Genomic DNA, 17,191 nt, shown 5'->3' on the forward strand with positions numbered 1-17,191 from the left:
TTAGCATAAAAATAATAGCCTAGGGGAGAAGGAGTAAATTAGGGTCTGATTATGGCAAACTAAGTGCTAAAAATAGGTTAAATAGGGACAAATTGTATGTATTTACTTTTTTTTACTCATCAGGTTGCTTTAACTGACATCATATGTAGACAGAAGCTCATCCCTTTGATCTTCAGATGAATTAAACCAAGTACCGTATTTATCGGCGTATAACACGCACTTTTTTCCCCTTAAAATCAGGGGAAAGTCGCAGGTGCATGTTATACGCTGATCCCCTGCGATCCCGAGCTGTCAAAATTTCAAAATCGCCGACCGCGATTTGAAAATGGCGCCGCCGGTGCCGAAATACACAGAGCCGGTCCTCGGCTCTTTCCGGCGGCTCTCGTTTACTTTCGGCTCCACTCGTAGTCCCGAGCGGAGCTATCCGAACATACTCGGATAGCTCCGCTCGGGACTACGAGTGGAGCCGAAAGTGAACGAGAGCCGCCAGAAAGAGCCGAGGACCGGCTCTGTGTATTTCGGCGCCAGCGGCGCCATTTGCAAATCGCGGTCGGCGATTTTGAAGCCCAGGAAGCAGGGACAGGGGATCGAAGGCTGCACTGGGGAAGGCTGCACTGGGGAAGGCTGCACTGAGAAGGCTGCACTGAGAAGGCTGCACTGACAAGGCTGCACTGGGGAAGGCTGCACTGACAAGGCTGCACTGACAAGGCTGCACTGACATGGCTGCACTGGGGCAAGGCTGCACTGAGAAGGCTGCAATGATGGGCATTTAAATGTAAGTTTTTTTCCCTTCAACTTCCCTCCTAAAAGTTTTTTTTTCCTTAAAATTCCCTCCTAAATTGGGGTGCGTGTTATACGCCGATAAATACGGTATATACAATATAACACTGTTACTTTGTGTCTGTCTTTCATTTTGCCTAAAGTTTAGCATACATATGGTACGAGGCTCCACCCTAACCCAGCCAGAGGTCTGGGCCTAATATGCAGAAACATTTTTTGATCCAGCCAGGGAAAAGATAGTTTAGAAAATGCCGGACATTCTAGCAATAAAGTGTCAAGAAGGTAAATTTACAATATAAAATTTTGTACAGTAAATTGGTCATGGAAAGGCCAAAGGTTTTTATCTGCGTGTCCACACAGCAAGGGGTGGTTTGGGTCCCCTGTATTCATCACTGAACACCATCCATTGCATCTGAATGGCAGGTTGGCACAGATTTGGTGTAAACTCTCACTTGGCCTTTTTTGAGTCAGAATTGTGTATTTCAATCTTCAAACTCTGTAAAAGAAAAAATAATCCATAATTTCCATCCTGTGAAGCACACAATCATAAAACCTTCTGTAAAAACCTGATGTCACAAAATGAGGTTGCTCAACATCAAAGATGCTAGTTTCTTGATAAGATTTGGGGGAGGTATTAATATGTGAGTCTTTTTATGGGTCTACTTGTTCTGGTAGGTGCAAAGCATACTCATATCTGAGGGGTACTATTGATGTGGGGAGTATGGTCTGTGTGTTCCAGACTGTTGTCTGTATTGCGTGTATCTGATGAGACTGTAGTGTGTGTAGTTGTATTATATCATCTGTGCCTATAACTTAGGTTGTAAATCACTGCTATGCTGTGGGAGACTGCATCCTGAGTTTTCTGTAGTGCAGAAGTTGGCTGACGGAGTCTGGTTGCAGATGAATAAGTACCGGTGTGTGGACCTTATTATAGTCAGGGACAGATCTCATTGCCAGATATGGATCTGTGTATTTGATGTTTTGTGTGGTCAATGGAGAAAGTTACAGCTAGGGATGAGCTTTCACCATCAATTTCACCATCGATGGTTGTTAAGGAAGCAGTGGGTGCTGGCACCTACTGCATTCTTAGCAACCAGTGATCTGGTCTGATCTGATTTTATGGTCCCATTTATTTGCTGGCCGGGAATCCGCAGTCATATAAACAAAGAGACAGGGATAGCTGGCTGACATACTGTACATTTTCAAATATGGCCATATTAAGGCAAAGACATTGACCAGATATGACCATGCCCATATTTGGTCAATGACATAGCTGGGTTTACCTTGTCCCTTTGCTTACATTTAGCAGCAGGGACCAGAGATGTCAGTCGCAGTGAGTGTAGTGACTGGATCACTCTTGTCTGTCGGTCTGCGAGGTCATTGATTGTGATTGATGAAGATCTGCATCGCTGGATGACGTGATTGATGGTTTTACATCATGGGACATCTCCTGGAAGTTTTTTCCCCAGGGTAGTGCCCAGCCTCTGTGCAATTCCTCTGCCTATTAGCCGAGAAAATGGCCATTGCTGTTTTTTAACATTCTACTCCCATTGATTAATGGGACTTACCCCAGTTATGGCTTAAAGTATAACTAAAGGCAAAACTTTATTTTTTGTTTTAGACACAGTGGAGATAGATTAGAACACCTATTAGGTTTTTTTTGCTCTCTGTGCACCTGTTAGGGAGATTCACCCTCTCTATTTGTCCCGTTTACTATTATCATTGAAATGAAATTAAAAAAAATCCCAAATTTTGGACTGTCACCAGAACAGTAATAGAGGGGCAATCTTCCACTGGGGACACTAGTTCTAGTGACCTGGGGGGATCCTAAGGCCTTGCAGAAAGTTTTGTGCAACGCGTTTCCAGAGTTTGGGAGGTTACAATTTCCTGGTCCTCCTGGACAACGTGTTGCTGATGCTTCGGTCAGTCACAGAAGGAGCGGTGGAGAAGATGGCCATCTGACCGATGCATTCAGACAATTTTTTAGTCCGCACCCCCAAGGTATGATCGGTTCCGGCAACCACCACCAGCGTCTGATTCACATGGTGCAGGAATACCTAGGGGCAAGATCAGACTTGGACACCTTTCCCACCGAAAACCCACTGGGTTACTGGGTCTTGAGGATGGATCACTGGCCAAAGCTTGCACAGTATGCAATTGAGCTACTGGCCTGTCCAGCATCCAGCGTTCTTTCGGAACGCACATTCAGTGCTGCTGGAGGCTTTGTAATCGATCACAGGGTGCGCCTGTCCACCGAATCGGTCAATCGGCTGACCTTTATAAAAATGAATCAGTCTTGGATCACCAGCTACCAAGCATCTGATGCTGTTGTAACCGAATATTTTTTTTTTTAAATGTGAGATCCCTTCAAGACTGCCTATGCTGATGCTGAGTGACTATCCTGTTATGCTGAGTGACTATCCTCTTCCTCCTCAATGTTCACGCTGATAGCATGTAAGAACATTTTTGGTTCTGGGAACCGCCACCAGTGGCTAAGGCCCAATTTTTCTGCCCCTGTTTAACAGGGGCGTGTAATTACAATTTTTGATGCAATACTTTGCAGCAGGGCTCATTCCTGCGCTCCAACGAGAGTATCTCTGAGGGTTTGCAGTGTTGTGGCACCAGCACCAGTACCTTAGGCCCAATTTTTCAGCCCCTGTTTAACAGGGGCATGTAATTACAATTCTTGATCTAATATTTCACAGCAGGGCCTGTTCCTGTGCCCACCAAGAGTAACTGTGAGGCCTTACAGTGTTGTGGCAACACCACCACACCGTCCACCACCAAAGGCCCAATTTTTCTGATCCTGTTCAACAGGGGCATGTAATTACTATTCTTGATCTAATATTTCACAGCAGGGCCCGTTCCTGCACCCACCAAGAGTAACTGTGAGGGCTTACAGTGTTGTGGCAACACCAACACCTAAGGCCCAAATTTCTGCAGAGTATATAGGACAGGCCCCTACTTTCAAACATCCAACTTATAAACAACTCCTACTTGCAAACGGAAGGAGACAACAGGAAGTGAGATGAAATCTACCCCTAGGAAGGGAAATTCTCTCCTGTAAGAGTTCCTTGTTTCACTAAAAACCCCAAATTTTCAAAATCCAATTGTCATTGGGACAGAAAGTGAGGTGAAATCTTCTGAACAGGTGCACAGACAACAAAAAAAAAGGTACAGGGGTGATAATCCTTCCCCATGTTTTCCAAAAAGCTTAAAAAAAGATTTTTTGGCTGGAGCTACACGTAAAAAATGTACCTGTTCAAAATTACAAACAGATTCTACTTAAGAACAAACCTACAGTCCCTGTCTTGTTTGCACTGCCTGTATACTGCTGTTCAGAGTATATAGGGCCTGGGGGCCCCACGCCTTTCCTTTTTTTAATTTGGGTGCAGGGTTCCCATTAATATCTTTACAAGACCCAAAGGGGCTGGGGGGGTTTCTCAATGATTTTCATCCATATTGTCGGGAGCAGTTTTAAATTACTTTTTTTCCTTTAGAAATGTCATTTTGTGCAGGGACTGTTCTAAGCATGGGAAACATGTGCCACTTTACAGGCATACTATAGACACTCCCCAGGTACGATATTTAAAGGAATATTTCACTTTTATTTTTTCACTTTAAGCATCATGAAAATCACTGCTCCCAAAAAAAACGACCATTTTTAAAACTTTTCTTTGCATTGATACATGTCCCCTGGGGCAGGACCCTGGTCCCCAAACCCTATTAAGGACAATAACTTGCATATTAGCCTTTAAAATTCGCACTTTTGATTTCTCACGTTCGAGTCCCATAGACTTTAACGGGGTTCGAAAGTTTGCGCATACTTTCGGTCCATTTGAATGTTCTGATGTGAACCGAACCGGGGGGTGTTCAGCTCATCCCTAATCCCAACAGACTTAAAGCGGGATTCCGGCCAGCGAAATTTTTTTTCTAAAGTCAACAGCTACAAACACTGTAGCTGCTGACTTAAAATAAGTAGCTTCTCTGCCAGTTTCCTACTGCACATGCGCGAGCGGTGCGGCGCTCTGTGAATGGCCTCGTGGTTTTCTGGGAACACACACAGTTCCCAGAAGGCAACAGGGCTGCTCACCGAGGAGCAGGACACGCCGCGGAATAGGAAGAGGCAGATTAGGAAGACTGCCTAGCAACTAAGGGTTTAGGTAAGTTTAATTTTTTTTTTTTAATTTTACATTTTTTTTTTTAGGATTTTTCATGCAATTTTTTATTTTAGGGTGGCCCTCCACTTTAAGGCTGCAATTAAAGCAAAATGTGGTCCAACAAAATACTGACACAAGGAGGGTGATCCTTTTTCCAACTCAGTGATTTTATTTTTGAAATTTTTTTTCTGACATGTTGGTGTTATATCTTTCACTTGGATGTTATAAATTGCACTAGAAAATACAGCTGGATAAAACAAAAACTGTATCTGTCTTCATTATTTTAAAGGAGGGTGATTTTTTTATATACCCCCTGTAACTAACTCAAGCACATGGGAAGAAGTACTTGTAGGAGGACATTTTTAGACAACACTCCATTGGACTTTGTATTGGTTTAGGCATGGGTTGAATTTTTTAAATAAATTTTTTCATGGTGGATTCCTTTGTCATTTTGATATGCACATTCACTTGAAGAGTGGATTATGTCAGCACTGATTTATTGATTAACACTGTATATTGTGTATTTAAAGCGGGATTCCAGCCATAAAAAAAAAACATTAAAAGTCAGCAGCTACAAACACAGTAGCTGCTGACTTTAAGTACTTACCTGTCCTGGGTGCCCGCGATGTCGGCTGCCCGAGGCTGACCCGTCCCTCGGCTCTCGGGTCCCGGCACCGTCATCCTAAGTAAGGGAAACAGGCAGTGGAGCCTTGCGGCTTCACTGCCAGTTTCCTACTGCACACGCGCGATCGGCACGGCGTCCTGTGAATGGCCCCGTGGTGTTCCGGGAACACACACAGTTCTCAGAAGACAACGGGGCCGCTCACCGAGGAGCAGAAGATGCCGTGGAAAGGAAGAGGCAGATTAGGAAGACTGCCTAGCAACAAGGGTTTAGGTAAGTTTAATCATTTTTTAAATCATTTTTTTTTTCAAATGTTTTTTTTTATTTATTTTTTAATAATTTTTGATGTAATTTTTTTTCAGGGTGGCCCTCCACTTTAATACTGACTACCACATAATCATCAGAGTACACCAGACTGTATGCGAGATTTGCATCTGCCTGTGTGTGTCTAGCCAGCTACATTTTGGAAGTCTGTGAGTGGGTGTGTGCACTAACACACCCACTTACAGGTGGGTAATGCCGGTGTTCTGCCGAGAAAGTTCCGCTCGGCGGATTAGTTCCCCCCTCTACTGCGCATGCGCAGTAGAAGCCGGCGGAAATAGCCGAAGCGGAACAGCTGAAAATCAGCTGTACACGGCGCCTGTAAGAGGGCCCCTCGCGGGCTCGCTTCGCTCGCCACGCTTCGGGCACGGCCTCGCTGCGCTCGGCACTTTTAGATTCCCCCTCTAGGTCCACTTGGATAGAGGGGAAGGAACCTGGACCCAGAGCGCAGGCGCCGTGTACAGCTGATCGAAGCGTTTGAGCTTCGGCTATCTCCGGCGGCCAACAGTAGTACGTACTGCGCAGGCGCTGCGCCTGCGCAGTACAGGGGGGGAACCTATCCGCCGAAGGAACTTATTCGGCAAGACACCGGCACATGCGAGGGAGTGAGGCAGAAGAACTGGGCATACTACACACACCCTGTATACTTCATTGACATGATGTGTAGCACACCCCACATCCAAAACTGTTTTATTAATAGGCTGAATTAATTGAAGTCTGAACATACTATTATTACAATCTGCAGTAGTACGTTGCATTACCTTCATATCTGTAGATGGATCAACTAGGTCCCATGTGCAAACTTTGTCTTCTGTATTTAATTTCAACATAATTTTTTTTAAAAAACTCTTCAGGTAAATTAATACCAGGATATTGCTTTCTGTTACGGATAAAGAAATGAACCTGATTATTAAAATATAACACAGACTTGAGTCAATCAACATTTCACTCTTGTGTCATGAACTCTCCAAGACCTTTCGAGATAAAATAAACTCAAACTCAATCTTTCTAAAACTAAGCTTGTAATATTTCCTCCTCCCCGATCCCCTCCCCCCATGACTTTACCATTGAGATCAACAACACAGCCATTGGTCCCTTCACACATGCCAGGGTGTTGGGTGTAATCCTAGACTCTGATTTCTCCTTTGGGCCCCACAACTAATCACTGGCTAAATCTTACCGCCTTAACCTCCGCAACATTTCCAGAATTCGCCCCTTCCTGATTAGCGACACAACAAAACAACTTATCCATGGCTTGGTTATATCCCGCCTTGACTACTGCAACTCTCTTTTCACTGGCTACCATTATACAGGCTATTCCCCTTCAGTCTATTATAAATTCTGCTGCTAGACTTATACACCTTACTAACCAATCCATGACTGCTGCCCCTCTCTGCCAATCTCTTCACTGGATTCCACTAGTCCAAAATTCATAATACTAACCACAACTTACAAAGTCATCCACGACATCACCACCAGCTATATCACCAACCTTATCTGCAGATATCACCCAAATCATAATCTCTGCTCCTCCCAAGACCTCCTGCTCTCTAGCTCCCTTGTTAGATTTTCCCATGTTTGCCTCTAGGACTTTTCCAGAATCTCTCCCATCCCCTGGAACTCCCTATCCCAGTGTGTCCGGTCAGCTCCTAACCTGTCTGCCTTTAGGCGATCCCTGAAAACTCATTTATTCAGGGAAGCCTACCCCACCTCCATCTAAAAACTGTACTTGAGTCACTTCCATTAGATCATCACCCGCAGCTATTACCTTTTGTACCACCTCCCCCTCCCTTTAGATTGTAAGCTCCATGAGCAGGGCCCTCCTACTCCTTCTGTATTGAACTGTATTGTAATTGTACTGTCCCTCTTTATATTGTAAAGCGCTGCGCACACTGTTGATATAAATCTGGAATAATAATAATAACAATAATAATAATAAACCAGGATACTTGCAATGTTTTACTACCATGACCATCTGGTATCATGTGTTAAAGTTATCCTGTACATTGGTTGTTGTCTATCCAGGGGCGTAACTAGAAATAGCAGGGCCCCATAGCAAAATGTTGTATGGGGCCCCCTGCAAACAGCCCCCCCACAGCTGCCCTAGTGTCAATGCAGCGTGACCTGTGCCACATATAGTGTGACCTGTGCACAATGCAGCGTGACCTGTGCCCCATACAATGTGACCCGTGCCCCATACAGCGTGACCTGTGTCCCATAGAGGGTGACCTGTGCCCAATGCAGCATGACCTGTGCCCAATGCAGCATGACCTGTGCCCCATACAGCGTGACCTGTGCCCAATGCAGCACGACCTGTGCCCCATACAGCGTGACCTGTGCCCCATACAACGTGACCTGTGCCCAATGCAGCGTGACCTGTGCCCCAAACAGCGTGACCTGTGCCCAATGCAGCGTGACCTGTGCCCAATGCAGCGTGACCTGTGCCCCATACAGCATGACCTGTGCCCCATACAGCGTGACCTGTGCCCCACACAGCGTGACCTGTGCCCCATAAAGTGTGATTTTTGCCCAATGCAGCGTGACCTGTGCCCAATACAGCATTGCCTGTGCCCCATACAGCCTCACCTGTGCAGAGGAAGAGGTAAGCCACCCGGATCAGCAGAGAGTGGGATTGCCCGCTGTAATAGCTTTCATTTGAATTTCCCATCTTCCCGGGGCTCATCGTCACATAGCCCCACCTCTTGGCCCGACGCCTTTGATGACAACACACGTCCTGCATTTGATTGGCGTTCTGTCTATCAAAGGTGTCGGGCCAAGAGGTGGAGCTATGTGACGAACACTGGAAGTTCTAATGAAATCTATTACATCAGGCAATTCAGCTCTCTGCTGATCCGGGTGGCTTGCCTTTTCCTCTGCACAGGTGAGGCTGTATGGGGCACAGGCAGACCAGGTGTCAAGTCAATACTCACCGAGGCCGAGATGCCGAGAGCGGCTTGCCCTTACGACCACGCGCACCCGAACCCCCGAGAGTGAGACAGGGGATCGGAAGCATGCGGAGGCACGGGTCTCCGGTAAAAGCTGTGGGAAGGCTCAGGATGGCTTGGATGGTGGGAAGTCTCCTGGCGGAGTGCCTAAAGGTGCAAGGAGCAAAGGTAAAGAGGTAGTAAACTGGTAGTTAGGAAGTCCTTATGACTGAGGGGATCAGGGGGTGTCAGCCCCGTAGAGAGTATGGTTGAAAACACAGGCAGAGGTCAGGGTATCCAGCAGGTCAGGAGTGATCCTTTAAACAGGCAGAGGGTCAGGGTATCCAGCAGGTCAGGAGTGATCCTTTAAACAAGCAGAGGGTCAGGGTATCCAGCAGGCAGAGGGTGGTCGTTTAACAAGCAAAATGTCAGGGTATCCAGCAGGCAGAGAGTGGTCGTTATACAGGCAGAAGGTCAGGGTATCCAGCAAGCAGAGAGTGGTCGTTGTACAGGCAGAAGGTCAGGGTATCCAGCAGGCAGAGAGTGGTCATTATACAGGCAGAAGGTCGGTTCAACTAGAGACAGGAAGCAGGAGTTCAAAACACAAGGCAGGGTACAGCTGACGACAAACCAGCAACCCGACTGGGTGCTGGTGTTGTCTAAAGTAACCTCCCAGTGAGCGCGTCAGCATGACGCGCTACCGGGCACCCGCACGGGCGACGGCGCGCACACGTGGGCCGCCGTGCACCCGTGCGTGCCGCACCATCAGGCCGCGAACGGGTGCACGTCTCAATAACAACCCCCTGCGCATGCGCCCCGCAGCCCAGCGAACGGAGGCGACTTGTCCTTCGTGACAGTGCCCCCCTCCTAAGGTGGACACTGGACGCCCAGGCTAGACATCAACTCCGGATGGTTTTGATGAAAGGTTTGAATCAAGCGAGGGGCATGTAGGTTCTTCGCAGGCTCCCATGAATTGTCTTCAGGTGGGTATCCTTTCCATTGGATCAGGTACTGTAGTTGTCTGCCCTTCTTTCTACAACCCAGGATAGCCTCCACCTCAAACTCATTCTCCCCGTCCACCCTGATTGGTGGGGGAGGAACCTCTCCTCTTTCTGGAAACGGACTGGATACAACAGGCTTCAATAGAGATACGTGGAAGACAGGATGGATCTTGTACGTTTTAGGCAGGGCTAACTCCATGGCCACAGGGTTGATGATCCTTTTGATAGGAAAAGGGCCAATAAATTTAGGTCCCAGTTTTCGGGATGGCAACTGTAGCTTGAGATTAGAGGTGGACAACCAAACTTCTTCCCCTATGTTAAATGTTGGATTCTCCTTCCTGCCTCGGTCATACTGCTCCTTGTAGGCCCTTTGAGCTCTCTGTAGCATGCTTTGGATTTCTTGGAAGTTAGTTTGCAAGGATGTTATTCTGTCCTGTACTGCAGGAACTGTTATGTCAGGAGTGTCCTTAGTCAAGAACGTGGGATGAAACCCGCAGTTGGCCCAAAAGGGCGTTTGGTTGGTAGCCGCGTGAACTGAGTTGTTATACGCAAACTCTGCGTATGGAAGAAGTTTTGCCCAATCATCCTGAGATCCTGAACAGAAGCAACGGAGATACTGCTCTAAAGTTTGATTTGTTCTCTCCGTTTGGCCATTGCTCTGAGGGTGGTAGGCTGATGAGAGGCATACTTTAATATCCAGGGCTTTACAGAGTTCTTTCCAAAATTTGGACGTGAATTGCACGCCTCTGTCAGACACTATATTCCTTGGTACCCCGTGAAGTCTTATGACCTCTTTCAGGAAAACGTTGGCTGTTTCTACTGCGGAAGGAGAACCTATCATAGGTAGGAAGTGGGCCATCTTGGACAGACGGTCGACCACAACAAAAATGGTAGTGTAGCCTTCTGAGGCTGGTAGATCCACAATGAAATCCACAGATACGTCGGACCATGGTCGCTCTGGAATAGGTAGTGGTTTAAGTAAACCCCAGGATCTGGTGTTTTGGCCCTTGTTGCGTTGACACAGGAGACAAGAGGCCACATATTCCCTGCAATCCCGTCTCCAACCCGGCCACCAGAAAGAGCGAGAGATCAGGTCAGCTGTCTTCCTAATTCCGAAGTGGCCGGCCAATTTATGGTCGTGGCACATCTTGAGAGCGGTTAACCGAGTCTGTTGGGGTACAAAAATTTTGCCCCGGACCCAAAAGAGACCTTCGTCTTTCCTCAGGGATTGTACCTCCGGATCAGTACATGTATTGGACGACCTCTTGATAGAAGACATTAAATCTGTCTGTGTCAATCCAAGAAAATTTTGAGGTGCAAGAATTGTGCTTGGTTCTGAAGTCTGGAGGTCTGCTGAGAACATCTGGGAAAGGGCGTCTGCTTTCCCATTCTTTATGCCAGGTCTGTAGGAGATATGGAAGTTGAAGCGCGAAAAGAACAAGGCCCAACGAGCTTGTCTGGGTTTGAGGGGTTTTGCTGTTCGGAGGTACTCAAGATTCTTGTGATCTGTGAAAATCATCACTGGATGAAGTGCCCCCTCAAGTAAGTACCTCCATTCTTCCAGGGCAAATTTTATGGCCAGCAGCTCCCTGTCACCTACGTCGTAGTTTAATTCTGCCGCACTAAGTTTCCGAGAAGCAAATGCAACCGGATGTAAGATGGCCTTAGGTCCTTGTCTCTGAGAAAGGATTGCTCCTGTGGCTATTTCTGATGCATCCACTTCCAGTACGAACGGTTGAGAAGTATCAGGATGCCGGAGAATAGGAGCGGAACTGAACAGATCCTTTAGCTTCATGAAAGCTTCTTGCGCTGCTTGAGACCACTGGAATGAACCATGCCGGCGGGTTAACTGAGTGATGGGTGCCACTATGGTAGAAAATCCAACGATGAACTTCCGATAGAAGTTAGCGAATCCTATAAAGCGTTGGACCCCCTTTTTGTCAGAAGGAGCTGGCCACTCCTGAATAGCCTGTATCTTTTGAGGATCCATCTCTACTCCACTTGCCGAAATGATGAACCCTAAAAATTGCACGACTGATTTTTCAAATTCACACTTCTCCATTTTTAGGTAAAGCTTGTGCTGTCTCAGAATGGTCAGAACTGTTCTGACGTGATCCCTGTGAAGTTCAAGTGTAGAAGAGAAAATTAAAATATCATCCAGGTAGACTACAAGAAAGTCATCTAGGTATTTGCGGAAAATGTCATTCACCAGGTGTTGGAACGTAGCCGGAGCGTTACAGAGCCCAAAGGGCATCACCAAGTATTCGAAGTGCCCGAACCTAGATCTGAAGGCCGTCTTCCATTCATCTCCAGCTCTGATTCTGATAAGGTTGTATGCCCCCCGGAGATCTAATTTGGAGAAGATTCTAGCTGACCGAAAACGTTGGAACAACTCTGGAATGAGCGGCAAAGGATACCGATTCTTGATAGTAATGTTATTTAACTGCCGGTAATCCACACAGGGCCTAAGGGAACCGTCCTTCTTCCCGACAAAGAAGATACCTGCTCCGGCAGGTGAAGATGAGGGACGGATGAACCCCTTTTCCAGGTTCTCGTCTATATATTGTTTGAGAGCCTCCAGCTCCGTTTCGGAAAGAGGAAAGATGCGACCAAAAGGAATCTCTGATCCTGGCAATAGGTCGATTGGGCAGTCGTACGGTCGATGAGGTGGGAGGCAATCGGCCATTTGTTTGCTGAAGACCTCCTGGAACTCATGATACTCCTGAGGGACATGTTGGAGGTTAACTGAAGGAGCTGAGATCGTAGCACAGATCTTGGGTAGCCAGGGTAAGCCTAAAATGACTGGGAACATGGGAGAGTGAATAAGGTCCAGGCGTAGGAGCTCTTGATGTCCCGAATCGGTGGTTGCTAGAATAGGTCGAGTCTCTTGGGTGATTGGTTCTGAGCTGGGAAGGGACCCATCAGCCAAGTGGACTTGTAGGTGTTGCGTTTTAGTTTGTAAAGGCACATGCAAGGTTTGGGCCAGGGCAGCGTCCATAAAGCAGCTACATGCACCTGAGTCAATGATCGCCGGCAGGCGGGATTCCCCTTCCGGTAGCTGTAACGAGATAAACAACATCACGTAAGACTTAGAGGTATTGTTATCTTGGTAAGTCATTGTTTTGGGCTGAAAAAACTTACTAGGCCTTATCGGGCAGTTGCACAGGAAGTGACCGGCTCCCCCGCAATAGAGACACAAGTTGGACTGCCGTCTACGTTGTCTCTCTTCTGAGGTTAGTGGTGGACGTACTAAACCAAGCTGCATAGGTTCGGAATGGGGAAGTGTAGTAGGCCCAGCTGTAATGGGTGAAGATACTGGAATGGGTTGGAGTCTTGAAGTTGTCCATGCCGGGCGGGGATTTTGGAATCGTTCTGACCGACGTTCCCTCAAGCGCCTATCTAATTTGGTAGCTGCCTGAATTAACTCCTCCAAAGATGCGGGGGTTTCCATCCTGGCTAACTCATCCTTGAGGAGCTCTGACAGACCTTGGCGGTACTGATAGCGTAGGGCTGGCTCATTCCAGTTAGTGTCGGCCGCCCATTTATGGAATTCCACCGTGTGATCCTCAATTGGTCTCCTTCCCTGGACTAGGTGGTGCAAGATAGCTTCGGCGGTAGCCATACGCTGTGGGTCATCATACAGCTGGGAAGAATGTATCAATAGTATTAAGCACCGGACTCCCTGATTCCATCAGACCGTGTGCCCAAGCCTGAGGTTCCTCTGACAGCAAAGAAATCGCAAATCCCACCTTGACCACTTCTGATGCGAAGGTTCGGGGTTGCAGCGCGAAGTAGAGGGTGCATGCATTCTTAAATGCCCTGAACTTCTTGCGGTCCCCTGAGAACTGTTCCGGCATGGGGACCCTAGGTTCCGGAAGTGCCATTACTACTGTAGGACTGGCAGTGGCCTGAGGGAGCGGGCCTTCATTGCTAGGTGCGGGAGCTGCGGCGGCAGGGGGGAGTGCCCCCGTCAGTTGCTGGAGACGGCTATCAACTTGCGTGTATCCCTCCTGTAGCCTCTGCACTGAATCTGCCAAGGCAGAGACTTGTTGGCATAAGATCTCCAAGGGAGAGCGCGCTCTGTCGGCCTCGGACATCTGGCTGGTTTGTACTGTCAAGTCAATACTCACCGAGGCCGAGATGCCGAGAGCGGCTTGCCCTTACGAGCACGCGCACCCGAACCCCCGAGAGTGAGACAGGGGATCGGAAGCACGCGGAGGCACGGGTCTCCGGTAAAAGCTGTGGGAAGGCTCAGGATGGCTTGGATGGTGGGAAGTCTCCTGGCGGAGTGCCTAAAAGTGCAAGGAGCAAAGGTAAAGAGGTATTAAACTGGTAGTTAGGAAGTCCTTATGACTGAGGGGATCAGGGGGTGTCAGCCCCGTGGAGAGTATGGTTGAAAACACAGGCAGAGGTCAGGGTATCCAGCAGGTCAGGAGTGATCCTTTAAACAGGCAGAGGGTCAGGGTATCCAGCAGGTCAGGAGTGATCCTTTAAACAAGCAGAGGGTCAGGGTATCCAGCAGGCAGAGGGTGGTCGTTTAACAAGCAAAAGGTCAGGGTATCCAGCAGGCAGAGAGTGGTCATTATACAGGCAGAAGGTCAGGGTATCCAGCAAGCAGAGAGTGGTCGTTGTACAGGCAGAAGGTCAGGGTATCCAGCAGGCAGAGAGTGGTCGTTATACAGGCAGAAGGTCGGTTCAACTAGAGACAGGAAGCAGGAGTTCAAAACACAAGGCAGGGTACAGCTGACGACAAACCAGCAACCCGACTGGGTGCTGGTGTTGTCTAAAGTAACCTCCCAGTGAGCGCGTCAGCATGACGCGCTACCGGGCACCCGCACGGGCGACGGCGTGCACACGTGGGCCACCGTGCACCCGCGCGCGCCGCACCATCAGGCCGCGAACGGGTGCACGTCTCAATAACAACCCCCTGCGCATGCGCCCCGCAGCCCGGCGAACGGAGGCGACTTGTCCTTCGTGACACCAGGCTGTATTGGGCACAGGCAGACCAGGCTGTATTGGGCACAGGCAACGCTGTATTGGGCACAGGTCACAGCTTGCCTCTTCCTCTCCTCTCTCTTCCCCTGGCTGGGAGACTGTGCCGGTGGTACTCTCATCCTCACTGGGCCCCACTTGGCTACGGGCCCCATAGCGCCCGCATGGGTCGCTATGGTGGTAGTTACGCCCCTGTGTCTATCTATAGTGTGGCATCCCATACTGGCAATCTATTCCAATTAGTTATGCTGATGTCTAATGTCTACTGTTGGCCAATCCTGTATGTGCTTTCTACACTGTATAAATACACATAAATGATTTATATAAAAATAGAAATAACACCTTTTGGGCATCCTCCTGTGGAGAAGGTCCCTACACATGTACAGTATGTTTCAATAAGAAGTCTTTCTGTTCACCATAAGACAAGTGGTCTTGTCTGAATTCCACAACAAACAGTCCCTGCCATTTATTTGCTGAAGTCAGTCTGCCCATCCCTACGCCTTCTCTCCTCTAAGCCACCTAGATTACCACTCCACCTTCTTGTCTGATGTCGTTACAAAGGGCAGTGTCCTGACAAAAAAATAATAATACTCCAAAAGCCGCACATAAAATTACCCACAAATACCCATCAGATTCATCACTCATTGGAAATGTCAGACTTGCATTTCTGAAGGTCTATAAATGATTGTGGTACAACTTCTTGTCTTGACACAACAGATAGTCAGCAACAGTATACCTTGGAGTTGTATAGTAATATGAGGTGTGACAATTTAATTCTTGGAATGATCGCGGTGTAGCACTATGGTGGTGAGTCACACAGCCATTCCTGATTGAGTATTTTCTGACATGTTCTAACTTGCACTCTCCTGGTGTGACACGTGTGTGCGGTACAATGTTGGCAGAAAATGAGTTTCAGGAATCTGGAGTAGTGGATATACATCAAATTTTGTGTGAAAATTGGTAAAAGTGCAAGTGAAACTTTAGCTCTGTTTACAACATTCTTATGGTGAACATTCCATAAAGAAATCAAGTGTTTTTGAATGGAATAGATGGTTTAAGGAGGAGCGGGAAGATGACACAAGACGTGGGCAGTCAAAAGCACAAAGGACAGATGCAAATGTGGAAAATGAAAAGATTACAGGAATATGTTTGGAGGAAAAGATCGGAACTCTGGCCTGACAAGTGGGCCACGACAGTGCTCCACCATGACACTCCTCCACAAGTGGTCCACCACGACAATGCTCCTGCACATGATGAGTTAAAGTGATTGTAAAGCTTTGATTAATTAAAAAAAAATAACAAACATGTCATACTTACCTCCACTGTGCATCTCGTTTTGCACAGAGTGGCACCGAACAATGTCTTCTGGGGTCCCACGGCGGCTCTCACGGCTCCTCCCCACATCAGATAACCCCCTAGGAGAAGCGCTCTCCCGGGGGGGGTTTCCTTGTGGGCGCGCTCCCGAGTCCAATATTCGGCATCCATTTTTTAACAACAAGGTTGGTCTTTATTGGAAAAAGAGAATCATGTCAAGATACGTACATTCCACACTGAAAAGTATAACAGACAAAACACTTGCAGTACCATATTATGTAGTTCCAAGTAACATATTCATGAGTATACATTGGTATCCATCTCTACATACTAGTATAAACTTTTACTATATAGCAGAAACTTAAAAGGTACCTGGGGGGGATGGAGAGCAGGCCCCCCATAAGGAAGAAAAAACACTACAAGGTCAGCTTAACCATAATTATCTATTACCAAAAGGCCTCATACTACATGGGATCAGTCCATGGCCTCCAAATTTTTTCATATTTCAAGGGTCACCCTCTACTTATATACGTCAATTTATATAATGGGAGAGTCACATTAACTGATTTTTCCCATGCTCCCACCGTGGGTGGCAACCGAGAAGTCCATTTCAACAGAATCTCCTTTTTTGCATAAAAAAGTAAAAGCGAGATCAGTATCTTGGTATACCTAGGTCAATGCTCATCATCCTGCACCCCCCAGCAGTGCCAGCTCCGCCGTTAAGGGGACGTCCAGCTGAAGGCAGATCTTAAGCCACTCTCCCACCTCAGCCCAGAACTTCGAAAGCTTGGGACAAGTCCAAAACATATGAAGGTAAGTGCCTTCGGAAGAGTGACACCGCGGGCAGCTTGGAGAGCGAGGCGGGAAGATTCTGTGCAGCCTCTGAGGCGTATAGTACACCCTGTGCAAAAACTTGGTTTGTATTAATTTATCCCTAGAGGATATCACTAATTTAGCACTATTTTCAAAACACTCCTCCCAGGTTTCTCTATCCAAATCAGGCAGGTCCACCTTCCATTTCTCCCAAAGAGCATCCATTTTAGGTGTTTCTAACTGAAGGAGAGCTAGGTATAAAGC

At 47.5% G+C, this 17,191-nt stretch overlaps 2 protein-coding genes across 2 annotated transcripts in view; both read right to left on the reverse strand.

Annotated features, from left to right (window-relative positions):
• LOC141106558 (NACHT, LRR and PYD domains-containing protein 12-like) overlaps positions 1–17,191 on the reverse strand; it is a 283,337-nt gene that overhangs the window by 134,474 nt on the left and 131,672 nt on the right. The window lies entirely within an intron of this gene.
• LOC141106559 (NACHT, LRR and PYD domains-containing protein 3-like) overlaps positions 557–17,191 on the reverse strand; it is a 392,742-nt gene continuing 376,107 nt past the window's right edge. The window contains exon 11 of the mRNA XM_073597418.1: positions 557–1,276. The gene's annotated coding sequence lies outside the window, so the exon portion shown is untranslated. The remainder of the gene's footprint in view (positions 1,277–17,191) is intronic.

Source organism: Aquarana catesbeiana, linkage group LG08 (assembly GCF_042186555.1).
Source record: "Aquarana catesbeiana isolate 2022-GZ linkage group LG08, ASM4218655v1, whole genome shotgun sequence".
NCBI classification, from domain to species: domain Eukaryota; kingdom Metazoa; phylum Chordata; class Amphibia; order Anura; family Ranidae; genus Aquarana; species Aquarana catesbeiana.